At 30.0% G+C, this 17,910-nt stretch overlaps 1 protein-coding gene across 2 annotated transcripts in view; it reads left to right on the forward strand.

The window, feature by feature from the left end:
* Positions 1 to 2,653: 2,653 nt before the first annotated feature.
* LOC124368800 (paired amphipathic helix protein Sin3a-like) overlaps positions 2,654 to 17,910 on the forward strand; it is a 125,926-nt gene continuing 110,669 nt past the window's right edge. Inside the window, exons 1-2 of one of the 2 annotated variants that reach the window (XM_046826181.1) lie at positions 2,654 to 2,911; positions 11,482 to 11,590. The gene's annotated coding sequence lies outside the window, so the exon portion shown is untranslated. The remainder of the gene's footprint in view (positions 2,912 to 11,481; positions 11,591 to 17,910) is intronic. The other variant, XM_046826182.1, reaches the window with a different exon arrangement.

Genomic DNA, 17,910 nt, shown 5'->3' on the forward strand with positions numbered 1-17,910 from the left:
TGCATAACAGTTTCGTCTTGCGTAAAATGGTTAACACATTTTCGTATAGAGAGATGACTTGGCTGATTTTAGGTTAAGGTTTTACGAGCATGTATGTTGTGTATAAATAATATGCTATCGCTCTATTAAGAAAACTTATATTCCTAACTACATTGAATTCTTATTAGATTTCAATGGTGTAGTGTGAGCTTGTGTGTGATGTTCTTAACTCACGCAATAACATATTATAAGCGGATCGACGTATCATCGAGTCATGCAGACAGCTTGCCCTATTCACACTTGCAAGGTCGACCTAGACAGTATTTATATGGACTCTTAAATTTTGTTATTCGTCTAGAGCCTAACCGATTCTTTACAAAAATGTTTACGAATATTACAAGAACCCGTAGAAATAAGATATTGCATAAATTTAAATCTGGAATTATTTATTACTTCATTGGTTGATATAGATAGCAATTTATTGTTACACTTAGGAATTTTATTACCTATAGAAACCGATGCGGAAATCTTCCAGAGCCAACTGCCCCTGGTATAGGATTAAGGAACACAAATGTTTTAGTTAGTTCAAAATATTTATCGCTTCATAGAAAAAAGGGGGATACGTTTCATGCACTTTAATAAGTAGGTGACTAGAAGTACGCCAAAATATCTGTTGCGTAACAGGCTTCGCTATTCCAGGTTATGGGTATTATCTTAATGTCAAATCATGGTGGGATATAACATTGTACGAGAAGCTGCCTTGACCACTGATACCAAACAGTACTAAAGGTTACCTGTGAACATGCCAAGAGAATGGTTGTTACTCTAGATCCTCCTTCCCCCAATGTTTGAAGCAAATGGGAATGTCCATTATGACATTTTGGCTAGATTAGAGACACCGAACTTGCCTAAATGTAAAGTTGAGTTTCACCAAACTTCAAGCTGACAGCTTAATTCGATCTCGAAATGCTTCCTTTCAGTGGAAGATTCCATCAATGCTCAGCCAAATCCCGTGAAGGGACATGTACCATCATCGAACTCATTCTTGCTAATTTAATGTCTGCAAGTCAATTCAATTACCTAGGATGGTTAACTTCTGGTTGGTTTATACCTTCCATTTGAACCCACACTGGACACAGCAAAAACCGATGTGTCACTTAAATCTGGACAACCTTATGTACCCAGGAGTGGTACACCATTACCAGAAAATGTCGAGATTCTGGGGGTGCAAAGGTAATTTTATAGGTCTAGTCTACTGCCGGATATGACTTTTGGAGTTGGTGGGGGTTCGTTCCCTAGTCAAAGGTTCTTGTTAGCCTAGACATAAGGGTGTGCCACCCCCTGCCTGCTGTGATTGGAGATGCTGGTTCAGAGCTGCAACCAGCTCCCCTTCTTCCGAGGGGACATGTCTTGAAATTAGTGCCCTAAATTCTTCCTCATAGATCTCGACAGGAGGTGCCCCCTACACCCAAACCTTACCCATCTAGAATATCCTGTCAGCCTGGAACGAGCGCAAAGGTCCTTATAGGTCTAGGTGCAATTTCTAAGCTTCTTATCCTAAGAAAAAAACTCGACTCGATCTTATGATACGCATAAATAGGAGGTGTTTTGCCACAATACTCTGGTTTGATGTGTTTATTTTAACCTAGATTGTAGTTATTTGTTAGGTTAATTATTACCCTGAAAAAGAGATCAGATTGCATATCTCAAAACGAAGTATTTCTAATGTTGTTGTATCACTGAACATGGCAAATGTCATGAAATATTCTGTATAGTTTTTATGGTTGTTGATCTCTTTCCAAGAACCGTTTATCACATTACTTTAGGCTAGGCTCAAATTATTATTTTGTTACTGTTTGAAACTGTTAAGCCCAAACTAGGATTTTAACCAAGACCTCTGGGCTGATATACTAACCACGCAGCTTCAAGTAGTAGGTTTTGAAAATTATTAACCTGAATGATTGCAAAAACCTTTATTAACACACAATAATATACATTACGATTAACTTATACTGCGAATTTCAAGTATCCAGGTCGAACCGATATATATTAGTATTTGATTAAATAATCATATACAAAAGTAAATATTACCAGTAATAATGTTTGCTTTATAATGTTAGTGTATATAAAAATCTATAGCCAATAATAAATGTATAACTTACCTATATACATCGTAATGAATCTTGTTAATGCCAATGAAATTAAGGTTTGCATAATAAATAATTTACTGAACAATATATACTGATATATATATATATATATATATATATATATTATATATATATATATATATATATATATATATATATATATATATATATATATATATATATATCAGTATAATATATAGTTATTAGTTATTTACACAAATTACCTCAAACGTACTAGTTTGGGTTATCTTTTATAAGTGCTTAACTTCCCACACGATATTATATGTCGGAATAGCATAATACATACCGTACTTGTTAAAAGGTTTTCCTAACATTTAGAAACACATTTTTTTCTATAACGCTTGATGCATTACTCATAGTGCTATTATGGAGATATATCAAATTAGGAATTGAAAAAAAGTAAAAAAAAAAAACACCACGCACCGACGATCTCTCCTGTAGAAAAAAATCCCCATGACGTCAGTACCAGACGTGTGAGTAAGCACAATATCCCCTGGGATTTTTGGAATCGTCCATTTCCCTCCACTCCAATCCCATTGTCTATCTCTGTCAGATCTGCTGACTGGTTTTGTTTGTAAATCTGAAATGGTGGCTAGACGGCCAGAGGGCCTCAGTGGAGAAGAAGTGTCCGTTAGTTTATGCAGAGGACGCAGTTAATTGTGTAATTTTGACTCCCATATGTTTATCAAAGTTATTGTATGTATATACTATATTTCTTTGTGTTGAGCGTTAGTTACAGAAAGTGGGACCAGCTGTAAAATGTAAGTTATTTTTGATCAACAAAATAAAAATAGGATTTAAGATTAGAATGTGTGTTGGGTTATTATTAACAAACTGTATTCGTCATATTTTATATTACATACGCATCTGATCATTAATACTATGCAATGTTCTGTATTAATAATATATCTTTGCCTGAGATTTAACACAATATTTAACCTAAGGTAAGTGGCAAGACAAACAAAGGTCCCCGATTGTCTGGTTGAATGTCTGGTTATCAAAACGTTGACTCTTCAGGCTACTTTGTTTATTTTCTGTGGGAAATTACTATATTCAAATGCATTTCTTAAATAACTTATTATAGAAATATTTTAGAATGCAAATGCTTTAATTTTTATGTTCTGTTTCATCAGCCTAAATATTTTTTAAGTAGGCTATTGGGTAGCAAATAATTTAATGTTAATGCAATTTAACATTATAATTATATAAAATAACTATCTGGATAGTTGACATATAATTATTCAGTTTCTATACAATTTTGGAATTAGAGTGTAAAAAGTAATAGCAACAAATAGACAATATACTATTTTTCACATTGGTACATGCCCAAGTAATATTAAATTTAGTGCAAAGTTAGCACAAATAAAAGAAACCGGTTCTAGTTAAGAGAAGGTTATATTTTCAATAAAATTCTGAATTGTAAAGTAATCAGTACAATTGTCTTATGATTAAAGGGTAATTCCACATCAAATCATCCAGGCAATGTTACCCACCATCTCAGATTTTGATGAAACTTTAATGTTTTTAATCCTTCCATATAGATATGGAAATATACAACATTTTACATTCCTACTTCAACTTTCCTTTTTTGTAGGTGGTTAAAGTTGGGCAATATGAGTGATTTTACATTCCTATTTCCAGAACTCTGAACAAGCTTGTACTTTCAATAAAAATTTGTATCTAACTCCATCATTTATAGTCTTAATGCAAGGAAAATTTACGATATTATTAAGAAAACTGCGCTGATTTCAGAAAAATATAAACCCTAAGTTAGTTATCTTTATTAATGTAGCTTAAATTTTGTTTTGGTAATTCTCTAAGTATTTTAAGGGTGCAAAAAGTGTTTTTACTGTAATCACAATATCTTAAAAGGCAGGGTGATAATTGATTTTTGTGTTAATTCATATCTACAAAAAGCATACAATCGCATATAGAAATTAAATTCATGGCATTTTGTGTGCTTCATCATGTAAAAACATTTAAACAATGTTAAAACATTAAAAAAATATTGTCCTATTGTTTTAAATTAGAAGCTTAAGCAAACTAAAACCTAATAAACAAGTAATTACTTTAGTTAATTAAGATTAAAAGGTTAAGTAAAACACTAATTAAATATTTTTAGAGATGCAGACATTTTAATGTAGTTTAATATATTACACATAGCAAAACAATAATCTTTTAAAAATTATTATTAGTACCTAGGTCAAGTGCCTTTTGTTGATCCAAAGCAATGCAAATTAATGTTAGGGGTAATTAATGTAATTTTTTTAATCAACTATACAAAAATCCTAGACACTGTATTTGAAATAAAAAATAAAAAACTAACTTGTTTGGTCATGTACAACGTGGTGGCAAGCTTACAGTGTACCCTTAAGTACCAGTAAAATAATGTACCTTGTAAAATCCTCATCCATGGAGGATTTTAAAAGGTGGTGTAAAATCCTACACCATAGCAATATTTTAACAAAATTTTAACTTCTCTTAGTACAAAGTTAGCAAACGAAACTAATGGTAATGGTCTCTTTCTTGCTAACTAAACAAGTTTACAAAGAAATTTCAAATTTATTTATTACTTTTCTTCCTGATCTGACACATAAGATGGTTAAAATTTTGATCAGAATGATAAACATCTTTTTCAAGAAAGTATTAAACTCTTCCAAAACCTCTTGTAGTGGGAGGGTCAACAATATTTACACAATTTTGTAATGGAACAGAATAAATATCTTCCGTTTAATGTGGCCAGTAAAACGATGGAGCGGGGCCAAAAGAATCCATAAACTTGATTTATATATCACAATCTTTTTTTATCTTTTGCAACCGCAAGTCCAAAAAACCAATTGTTGTCATGTAAACAAGCTACATAAGAGTTTTTACACATTTTTTCCATACTTAATTGATCAGAGAGATTTAGTTCCCCACTGAAGTTAAAAAATCAAAGCATAATCTGAATCTGCTCTTTTCCTTTTTGTGCCAACTTTATTGTCTGACAAATTAACAAAGCAGTGGAAACCTTAAGTGTGTATTACTGTTTTAGCTTGTGAACAACACTGTTGCAATTGTTGCCTGCAAGTAGATAAGCTTTCTTTTATAGTGTTGTCAAGGCCAAGTTGACGACATTTCACTGTACCCCCATTCCATCACAGGGAGATTTTGCATGACTCATGCAAATATGACCAACATGCTTTCAAATTAATCTTTCTGATGGTGACACAATTAAAAAAAAAATTGTATTGCGCTGCACAGCCATCAATACACACACACCACACACACAATACAGTACACACTTTAAATTTGGGGAAGTCTTTTTTTTTAAATTAAAAGATGGTTATAATTTTCGTGTGCTGACTTGTCCTTATTGCAGATATAGTGTGTAGATAGCCTTATCTCTATCATGTCCTGTCTTGTCTCTACAACTGTTTCTTTGATATTAGTCCAATTCATTCAATCTATATTAGTAGCTATATAAACTAAATGTAATTGATCTTTTGAAAACTAACTAGGGTCAGTCTTGTTTTCAAATATTTGTCTTGTAGGTTCTACAACAAGTTGCTTAAAAGACTAAATTTATTGTTTCCTGGTTTAAATAAAAATAATGTGTTTATGTTTTATAATTTTTTGAAAAAAAAAAAAAAATGTTTTTAAAACTATAGCTTATCCAGTTAAAAACTTATAATAATTTATACAATTTTAAATAAATTTGTGAAGAGTTTAAATAAATGGATTTTATTTATTAAAGCAAGTACGTGATTCTATGGTTTTTGTAGATATGAATTAAAAACAAAATACTTGATTATCACTCTGCCTTTTTAATATATTTCGATTTTAGTAAAACTCCTTTCTCGTCCCTGGAAACTCCAAAAGAATTACCAAACAAATATTTTTTAAGCCACATAAATAAAGATAACTAGGGTTTATATGTTTTACTGAAATCAGCACAGTTTTCCTAACAATTATGTAAATTTTCCTTACATTTACATTATGATGAAGATACAAATTTGAAAGTACAAGCTCGTTTGGACTTCTCAAAATATATAAAACGCTCATTTTGTTCACTACCTATAGATAAAAAATGAATTGTGGTAGGAATGTAAAATTGGGTATATTCCCTCATCTATATTGAAAGATTAAAAATGTAAAGTTTCATCAAAATCTGAGATGGTGGGTGACAGTGGGTGAGAATAACAAAGACTATTTCTGTAATTGATTGCACAACCAAATGTAACCAATCAGGAAAAGCAACATCTAGATGCCCAAAGAAGTTGTGCTTTAGTCAACAGAACTGAAATGACAAAGGAAAAATGATCACAACAATCTTCACATGGAGGGAGATAAAAACAATGAATAAACTTCTCCATTTAGGTAAAGTCCTCTTTCAGAATTTAAAAATCATGACTTTATCAAGTTTATACCTGTATGAATTATGCAAATATTACACAAAACATAAAAATAAATTTTCTCGTGATACAAACGCCAATAAACATTATATCAGACATAATTTTATACACATAAAACAACATAGCTCTTCCAAATTTGAAAAATCCATAAATTACTTGATTTGTAAAATAATAAATAAAATCTTGAAATGCAACAAAGAATTGGTGTTCAGCAAAAGGTTTTTTAAAGTAAATAAAAAATACTTTGTTAATTAAAGCATACCATTCGGTAAATGAATTTTTGTATGACTCTTTCATATAAAATAGGGGTTTTTATACTATTTTAAATTGTAACAGTAGTTTTAGATTATGATAGTTTATAGTCAACAATGTTTTATACTGTTGCTGAATTTTTATTTTAAGAACTGATTAACTTTGTGTTATCTAAAAAAGTGTTTAGTGATGACCTTATGACTTAATATTAAATCCACGACAATTCTCTATGTACACTATGTATTGACTGAGAAATAAAAATAAAGGTTGAGTACAATATAAGGTTGTGATCACCAACAAATTCTTTCCAGAATGAAAGTATACTATTTTAAGAAATTGTTAAAAGTGAGTTTAGATATCGTGGCTAAAATAAACATTATTCACTATGTAGTAGTATATCAAATAGCAGATTTGTGAAAAGATCATGTTGAACGATTTGGCTTGTGATGTAAGGTCATTAAAGTACTGATCAGGAATGTCTCTGCCCACCAGTGGCACTCTGGTGAAGAAAAGGAAAACATCCCTCGAGATAGTGGGATTCAAGCTCAGATCATGTTAGCACTCTTAATAATATATTTAACTTTTTTTCTATTTATAATACGTATGTACATATTTATCTACTTATATCACATAATAACAAGTAGAAGATAGCCTTGGGAAGGAGGATTACTATGTTAGCTTTATTAAATATTTATTTTGAATTCATCCCTTCTTTTCGACACTGTAATCGTCTTTAATGTTAGTTATTAAAAAATATTTTTTGGGTTATATATTTCAATATTAAAAACTAAGAGTTGATATAGTAATTGTAGAGAATTGTCTACATAGACAATCATTCTTCCTTTATTCAAACGATTATCCATCCTAAAATTCGGATGATCATTCTTTCCATATTTTGATGATATAAAACAGTAAAACTCAGTTTTTGCCATAAATAATAATTAAGTATGAATTCAATTTGTCTATAGAATAAATTTAAAGCAATCTATTAATCAAAACTGTAATTTAGTTAACATGCAAGAGGTTGTACCTGCAGCAGTTTGCCATAATTTTTCGATCGATTTTTCGATAACCCTGTAGTTTTATTATGGTTAATGTACTGTATCAGGAGTTTGGGAATTTGTTTCATCTCTTCTCATATAGCTCTATAAAAGATCTTGACATCTTTTAAGTTCACTTATGCACTTTCTTTTCAGAATAATTGCTATTTTGTTGTGTCTTGCACCCAATTTGACAATATTTCCTTATACTATAATTTCAACTTATACTAAATACAATTACTCACTTATAATAAATTCAAGTTACATTTTGCTTGTTGTTTTTTTTTTTGAGGCACAATTTCTTTTGAGGTGAAAAACATACATTCTTTACATTTGTACAAAAGAATATTCACAACTTTCCGCGTAGTATACATTTTACAGCAAATTACACAGTACTTGTAATATGTTTTTTATTGATACAGTTTTATCTGTAGCTAATGGTAGTATATTCTGAGTTACAGTTAGTGAAACTAATCGTAACCAATATTAGTTTATGGAAATAACATTTTTATGCCTTAACTATCAGGAATTAACAAAAACCTAATTAATACACTAAATTTTAGTTAGAAGTTTAGTACGTACTTTCCTCTTACCTGTACATTTTGTAAAATCTTTTAAAATAAATGGAAGACAGAACTAATGTTTTTTTATGCATAAACTATTCAGAACTAACAAAAATATAACCAGTATATTAAATTGTAGTTGGCTTTATAATATGTGTGGACCAACTTCACAACTTACTTGTACATAATGTAACATTTTTTTAAAGTTTGAAATAATATTGAAGATTTCTAACTTTTTTATTCCTGAACTATCAGAACTAATGACACAAAATACACTATATTACTCCCATAAAAGACCAGCAAGTCATTAATAAACTGTATTATTTTTTGTAATATTTCTTTTTCCGCCTTATATACAATAATTGTAAACAAACCTGTATCTTCATGTACATGATGTGATTTTGCTAATTAGAGAAGCTGCAATCCACCGAAAGCAACATTTCAAGCAGGCTGAGATCTCGTCCCATCTCCTTACTATTGGTATTTTCTAAATTGCTTGAGTGAATCATTTTAAATTTATTTTTTCTTTTATGTGGTTAACATTAGGTCATTAATAATGAACAGTATGGTTTTAAGAAAACGTTGTGAACAATAGATGCAATTGCATATTTTACAAACTTAATCCGTTAAAAGTTTAGATTTAGAAAACTTTTCTCAACCACAATATCATGTGATTTTGTCGAAAGCTCTGTTGATTTTAAGTTATTACTTGACAAAATGGAAAATTATTGAATTTTAGGAACTGAGTCTAATCGTAGAAAAAGTTATTCTTATGAACCTCAAAAAGTATATCTCTGAAATGCAGGTAAAATATTTGATTGCCGTTGAGAAATATCATGCTGGCCGTCCATTGGTTCTATCCCTAATGTTACTTATTTTAGTAATTGACCTATGTATAAAAAAAATACATTCAAATATCATTACTACTGTTCAATATGCAGATAAGTCAGTGGTTGTCAGCAAGAGGGATCTTCAGTTGTTGGATACAAAATTTCTCTATTGTATTAAAGACCCGAAAATAAGACATTTTGTTAACGCATTTAAGCTCAACAAATATAACAAAAATTGAAATTTTTCCCAAAAGATTTTCTAAAGTTAACAGCGTTAACTTTAACGTATTACGTAAGGTATTTTTTCCTTGGTATTAATGTGTAGTTAAGGAGGAGAGGAATGTATTTAAAGTCTGGGAATGTAATGAATTTAATAAATGTTAGGGGAATATTTTAAATTTTGAAACTTATATCAAGAATACACGTACATATAGAATACAGAAATACAATAATGTATCAGATATTACAGGTAAGTGTTTAATATGCCTACTTGTATGTCACCTACTCACATTCAAACAGCTTAACTCTGAGTCACAATCACCTTTTAGAAGTTACGTGTTAGTTGTAATCATCATGAGAAAATCCTAGTTTTAACCTATAAATAAACTATATAAATACATATGGTAAATGTCCAGTAAGCATATGTATTTCCTTAAATACATTGTTTAATTGCTACAATCTTCACTAGTAAACCTATTTAAAATTGTTATGTGGTACATTGCATTAAACTATATTTACTTGCATACTAAAGGGAATACTAAATACTAATACTATCAGATGCTTTTTAATCTCCACTGTGTTTTTTATTTGCTCCATAAAATATGTTCAGAATCAGAAATTTATTGTCACGTAACGTTACATAATTGTAGTAGATAAGATCTACAATGAACAGGTGACTCATCAATATAGTTTAAAATATACTAATCCTAATAAAAAAAAGTTATAAACAAAATTAATAATTCATTGATAAATATCAATATTAATCGCAAAACAGTGATCCAGTATGTATATAAAACATTAAATTTTAATGGTACAGGTACAGGTTATAATTCATACTAAAATTAAATAAAGATGTAGCTATTATTATTCTAAAATAAAATAATTTACAAAACATAAAACACATTTAAAAGTAATTAGTGATAAAATAAATACAGTGGAATTATTATATATATATATATATATATATATATATATATATATATATATATATATATATATTATATATTATATACATTAAAATGTTTTGATATGGTTGGGGGGTTATTTAATTAATGAAGGTTGCATCATTTAGAAAATCAGTTTCTGAATAATATTCTTTCTCTATTAAGATATGTTTTAATTTTATAGAGAACTTTTCTGGAGGCAAAAAGGATAGAGATATTGGAATTTATTGTAAAATTTTAGTCCTTTGTAATAAGGGGACATTTCAAATAATTTAGTTCTATGGATTGGGTATGTAAGTCTGTCTCTCTGTCTTGTATTATAATCATGATCTTTTGTGGTGATATTATTAGGTAAGTTTTTATGGGTATACATTACGTCCTCATATATATAAAGTGATGGAATAGTCAATAAATGTAGCTGTTTAAATATAGACCTACAGGATGATCTAAAATTTAATTTTGTTATAATTCTCAAATCTCTTTTTTGCAATTTAAAAATATAAATTACTTTGGAGGAAGAACCCCATGCCAATATGCTGTATTTCATGTGAGGAAAAAAATAACCAATACACTGTCATCATCACTTGAAAACTAACAATATTTTGTAAAACTTTTAAGGCAAAACACCCAGAGCTTTCTAATTTAAATTAAAAAATTCTTTTATGTTAAATTTTCATTCTTGAAGCATGCTATAATATATTTCCTAATAAAAATTACTGGTTATATCGTAATACATTTTGTGTTGTCTCTCATATAGTATTAAAAGTTTTTTATTAGCCTAGTGTTATCTAAATTTAATTTTAATACTATTCTATGTGCATTTGTACATATTCACATATAAAGGAATATAGAATTAAATAACTATTTTTAGACTAGCTATACACTAGCAGCTAATGAGAACATTACTCTGTAGACTGTGGTTGAATCTTCAATAAATAGACTTGAGTTTTATATATTTGTTACCAATTACCTGCATAACATGATATGTAAATAAATATACTATCAATTCTTCTTGTAATATTTGCTTCATAATAGTGTGTATTTGTTTACAGTTTATCTGCCATTTTAAATACTTTCCGTTTGTTTCAGTATTTTAAAAATGTAACTCTCTGAAGCTCGAAGAGTAAAAATACACCAGTATAAATAGTGTAACAAGATATATAGCAATAAATCATGACCATTGGCACGATTATTCACGGTAAGACATGTGTTTGGTTTTTTTATCTATTTGTTGTAAATATGTAAAATGAACTAACTTTTTGGGTATGTACTGTATTGTACTGCGACCATAACATGTGCATTCCTTGCCAACTTTGTTGAATGGTGCAGATAGAAAATAGAATTTTGATATGTATTCAAGGAGATCCCTCTGGTGGAAAGTTGCTACTTGTACAAAATGTTGAAATAACAACACATGCTTTCTCTATAATTTATTGTTGAAATCGCATAAAAGCTAGTTAATGAAAATTTGAGATTGTTTTCTTTTAGGTTTTCAAGATATTAAAAGCCAAGTTCATTGAACCCATTCAAAACGTTTAAATCCTTTTTGAGTAGGACAGATGAAAATCAAAAATACAAGACAGACTTTTAAACAACTTGAGGGCCTTCTGAAGACCAAATAACAGTTTTTGTTATGAAACCATTGAGAATTAGTTATTTTAGCTGCTACAGCACTACTAGCAGCTATTACAAATGGTAAGATAGAAGTGTTGGTTAAATCTTTAAAAAAGCCAAATTAAGAGATAAAATGTTAAAATTTAGAGAATTTAAAAATATAACATATAAAAAATCTCCTTGAAACACTAAATTTAGATACAAATCCCAAAAAACTTAAAACTCAATTTAAACACTACCTGGTGTCTTTTGCTTTTTACTCAGTTGGCGAGTTCATGGAGCACACTTGGGATTGATATTCGCAGCGGTGTTGCAATCCTGGGGGTTGATTCCACGAATTTTGTTTTTTTGTATGTGTATGAATGTGTGCCTGCGTGCAGGTGTATGGAAAGTCGAGTGAATGGATTTAATTTTAAGATAAATAGTGTAAAAAATCGGTATTTTGCATATTGCTGTACAATGTAATATATATTGTCAACACAATAAATATATTCTATACTATTCTATAATAATTTGGCCATCCTATTCAAAAGGCAATTGGTTTCTATCACACATATAGATAATTAAATTTTGCCATAGCTTAATTTTTTTAATTTGTATTTATACATATTTCAATTCAGATCAAATTTCAACTGTGACATTTTTCTATACAACGACAGACATAAACATGTAGACCACACAAAGTTTCCAGGACTTAGATAAAAATTTAGCTTGGGATAAACATGTAGATCATGTTACTAATAAGATGTCTACTGGTCTATATGCATTGCAACAAATGGCAAAAATTAGTAATTTAAATACACTTAAATTAATACATTTCTCATTGATCCACTTACATTTAGCTTACGGAATAAGCGTTTATGGAGTAACAATGAAAAGCAATTAAGGCTATTGGTCCTACAACAAAAATCTTTGAGAGTCATGAAACATTTAAGATTTACAGATTCTGTTAAACATATTTTTTCTGAACTTGGAATTCTGACAGTATATGGTTTACACATATTTGAATCAATAATTTATGTAAACCAATTTATCGATCAACACAATCTCGAATTTTACAAAAAGAAAACATATTACATAGGTGTGTGATATTTACATAATTTACCAACAAAATTTGTAATGGAAACAGATCTGTTAAAATTTAAAAAAAGAAGTAAAGGATTATTTAACTAATTTGTCTTTATATTCTTAAAAAAATATATTTCAATACAAAAATCGATTAATTCATTTAAAGAAGAATTGAAGATAAATTGTTAAGATGGAAGTTTTATGATTTGAATGAACTAATGTTACAATTTTGAATTTATATTTTAAAATTAATATTAGTATTTAGTTTTATTGTAGGGATGCTATTCTTTGTATCTTGTACATATTATGTAATAAAGTGGTTTGACTATGACTATGACTATGCCTGAATTCACGTGAGGTGCAGGCAGGGTGTTTGTTTTGATTTCACAAGTGTTTGTTTATGTCTTGATTGGATGCCAGTCTATTTTTCATCAACTCCAAATTGAATCACAATCTCAGTACCGTTCACCGTTCACCATTCTTCTATCGGACTTGCTACCAGTGGATTCCGCTTATTGCCCTGTATCTAGTTTGTTAGTTGGAAGAGAGAGCGCTTGTGTCACAAAGACATAGTTTACATATTTTTAATATCCTCTTGAGTCCAGCTATCCAACAGTCCTGATTAATTGAGAGTCTTTAATTGGCTACAAACACATTATACGCTTTGACATCCATATAACACACATCGTCAGCCCTTCATGTGCTCCTACCTGTTGAATAATTTGCCATTAGAGAATGTTGTAGACTAATCAAGAAGTACATGTTATTATTGTTTTTGTCTAATATTTTATTTTACTGAATATTGACTATATTTAACACACTTCTGTCAGCTGATAGCAGTTATGGTGGTGTGAGTAAACAAAGTGGCAGACTTGCTTTGATTTGTTACGTTAGTGAAATAGATTTTCCTGTAGAAAAGTGAGATTGTGATATGTTATTTCAAAGCTGTCATAATAAAAATGATGGTGATTGTAAAAATGATAGCTTGGTACAATAAAATTGCTGGGTGAACAAGGTTCTTCGTTGTTTGATGATAATAAGCAAGTTAGGCATACAGAAGTAAGTTTATTTACAATATTATAGTTTGTAATAAAATATTATTATATTGATATTATGACTTCAGCGCAAAATTATTCTGGAGATGTACCTCAATAAAGCTTCTCAAAAATGCCTTTAAAGATGAACGTACTATACGGTTTTAAGTGTTAGAATGACACACACAAACAAAAAGTATGTATCCTAAATATAATTTTCGTGCAAAATTATACGTCTTAGTTATTGTGTAACAAGGAATGACTAAGTAGCACGAGTGTTACTAGTAAGATTTGAGATACACAAATTTCAAAACTAGATAAGTTATTGTGACTGTTATATTATTTTCAATATACAGTACAAGTACTCTTCCTGACCCTCCACATGACTCATCCTCATGATCCAATCTTTGAAGCACCTGCTTGACTATGTAAAATAGCTAAATAGTTTATTGATAATTTGTTTAAGGGGTCAAATTGATAAATCCAAGAATCATCACTCGTAAAAATATCTACTATTTTCTGAGAATCACCATTGTAAAATTACTATTCAGAATTTCCTGACACCATTATTTCATTTCACACATGCATTTTCTGTTCTTCAGTCAACCGTAATGGCACTTATGTAGAAAAAATTCCTTGCACAAAGGTGTCTATGAAGGATAGTGGAGACACTTGGTGAGCTAGTCCCAAGGGAAGCTTCAATGTCTTGATATGTAAATCGTGGATCTTCCATAATTTTCTCAACAGCAGCGATATTTTCCTCAGCCACAGAAGTTTGTGTTCTTCCACTGTGCTCTTCAGATGAGAGCAAAATAACCAACAAACATGGTAGCATATGAATGACCAATACCCTCAAAAGCCTCTAACAACTGGCCAAGGGATTGTATCTTACAAACACCACTTTTGTTCAAATTTTTAAATCATACACATATATATTTTTTATTAAAATCGTACACGATCATTGCACTAAGAAAATTTCTTCTTTCCAGTTGGCTTGACACAAATGATGCTGTTATGATAAAAGTGATAAATGATAAATGTATTTATTCCATCATAATAGTACATTGTACAAAACATAAGACTGACTTGGAATTAACTGACCACTTCTACAAGTAATGTGGTCAGTGGACAACAGTACAAAATTGATTGTTATCTGAGTCCAGAAAGACAGTACAAGTTGTTATCAGCCTGGCTGCTCTCCGTATCTAAAGTTTCAATCAAAACCGAAAAAGTATCAGAAACTTTGAATACTAATCAAGTCCTCCTATCTTTTAAATTGCTTTTACCTCTTCTAGATTAAATAATCTTACAATTTTTTTTATTTATGTCCTGTTTTCAAGATAGCCTTATATCAAACCTCAGCTATTGACCCTTGTATCCATGTGGTATCAAAGTATGTGGGGGATAATCAAGGAAGATCTGGCTGATAAAACTATTAGGTAAGCTGATGACCACTTGTTGCACTATGAACTAATTGTAAATTTGATTCTGCTAGTAGTGAAATCAGATCTTTAAGTCATTTTTAAGAAGTCTGTGAGAGTTAAGCGAATAGATGCAAGAGAGAACAAGTTATAGAAAATCTAAGTGAAAGTGCGTCTTGGGAGTCCTTAAACTACTCTGTCAGCAGAGAGGTAGTGTTTTGTTGTCTACACGTAGGGCGCTCTTTTATCTATCATAAATCTTTGGAATTATATTTATTGTTCCTTTCTTAGTAGTTGTAACATTCTTCTGATTGCAAGATATTTCCAGCTATATCACAATTAATATTCTCAATAGGGATTTAGCTCACAATTTCCCTGCTCCTCAACCAGAATTGCTAGCAGATAACAATATTGTTGTAAACATTTTAGGATTTCTGTAAGTTATCTTAATTTTAACCTGCCTAAGAGGTGGTTACTTGTATATTTAAATAACTCGGTCTTATATCAGGCTTGGTACCTCTGTTTGGTTTTTATCCAACGTGACGTTAACTAGCTTTAAGTCTTATTATCCATTAATTAATTTATAACTTTGCATAGCAATTTAGTTCAAACTAGTTGAATAGACATCTTGATGCTAATGTTAGTAAGCATTATTATATTTAAAATCTCAAACAAACGTCACAAAAATCATCAAGTTCTTCTATCGTAAAGAAGACACAATAATAATTCTGGTAGATAATATCCTAAACATGTTCTATGTTATGATTGGGCTGTTTAGTTTGTAATAGTTAAAAAACCTCATGTCATGTAGATTGTTTTGAAAAAAGTTATCTAGGTATAAGAATGTCACTGAGCTGGATATGGATAATGCCTTATTTTGTAAAGGCAAAAAGCTATTATTTATTTCTTTGTCTATAAAGTCTATTACTGATCATGGATAATTTGAAAGGATAATAGGTTTTTGGATGTTTGCCATTATTATAAGTTACAACAAGTAGAAGTTTTGAGGATTGGAATTCATCCTTGGACTTAATGTTCTATTTTTGTAACATATAATAATGGTAATTGTCCAAAAAATCAGTTATCGTATCAGTTATTTAAACATATTTTTAGTGCTCTACAAATCACAATTGAAAACACATGGTCAGTAACAAACCTGAAGTACATTATTTTAATAAAAACTAAAAAATATTTTTATTAAGTTGGATTTCATATTTTAAATGTTGTCCAGTAATGTGGCTCATAATCAAATAATAAGATTAAGTGTTTTAGATATGTTTGTAATTGTGTGTATAAGTGGCATTTTGAGACTTAGCCATTGAGCATCCAATTTCTCACAAATTAATTGGCTCTGAGAATTAGCATCTTGCTTTTAAACCAATAAAAAAATGTTGTGTCATGAGTAGGTTAAAAGGGCTAAACTTTTGTTAATGTTCAGAATTGATAAAAATTTGAAACATAATTAAGTTTATCAATAAGTTAGATTACTGATTTACTCACGGGTACCTCATGAGTCGCGGGGATCCCCCGGAGTGTGCGCGTTGTGGAGTGGCTTTGAGTGTTGAGCATATTTTGGTCGAATGCCGTAATTATGCAACGCTAAGACGATCTTGTCAGTCAGCTCCCAGCAAGTCTATTCGATCTGTTGGGGGATGATGAGTCAGTCATTGTAAAGCTTTTTGAATTCTTAAGAAGAACGAGTCTTATCTCAAAGATTTGATCTGAGCGAGTACCTGTTAAGTTATATAAACTTTGTCCTTCTATTTATTGTTATTTGTTATTGTTATTTGTTATTGTTATTGTTATTTGGTATTGTTATTTGTTATTGTTATTTGTTATTAGTGAGGGTGGGTCCCTTTACAACCTTACCTTCACTAACTTACCTGGTATTAGCATTATATTGTTGTTATATTTATTATCGTTATTAATTATCTGACATATTTTAACTATTGGGCCCCTTTACAGCCTCTCGGCTATTTTTGTTATTTAGTTTTAGTCCTCTGTTCACTGCTGTTGTTTTTTCTTATTGTCTTAATGTGATAATCTTCTTTGACACAGTGATCCGCTGTCTATTCTTTGTACTGATAACGTGACACCATATTTTAAAATGTAGGTGTCCGTTAACCCTACGGGCATTGATAACCTCCGTGTTTTATGCCCTTATAAATAATAATAAAAAAAAAAAAAAAAAAAAGATTACTGATTTAAAATCAGTCGTTTGTTTAAATTTATAATATGTAACATTTTTCAATTCTCTCTTCTTCAAAGATCAACTTTAATTACTGTGATCAATTATTCCAAGTGATAATACAATTTTAAGCTTGTGATCCACTTGGACCCAACTCTAGACCTTGTATTAAAGGCTAAGTTGTTGGATTTCT

The sequence above is a fragment of the Homalodisca vitripennis genome, chromosome X (assembly GCF_021130785.1).
Source record: "Homalodisca vitripennis isolate AUS2020 chromosome X, UT_GWSS_2.1, whole genome shotgun sequence".
In the NCBI taxonomy this organism is placed as follows: domain Eukaryota; kingdom Metazoa; phylum Arthropoda; class Insecta; order Hemiptera; family Cicadellidae; genus Homalodisca; species Homalodisca vitripennis.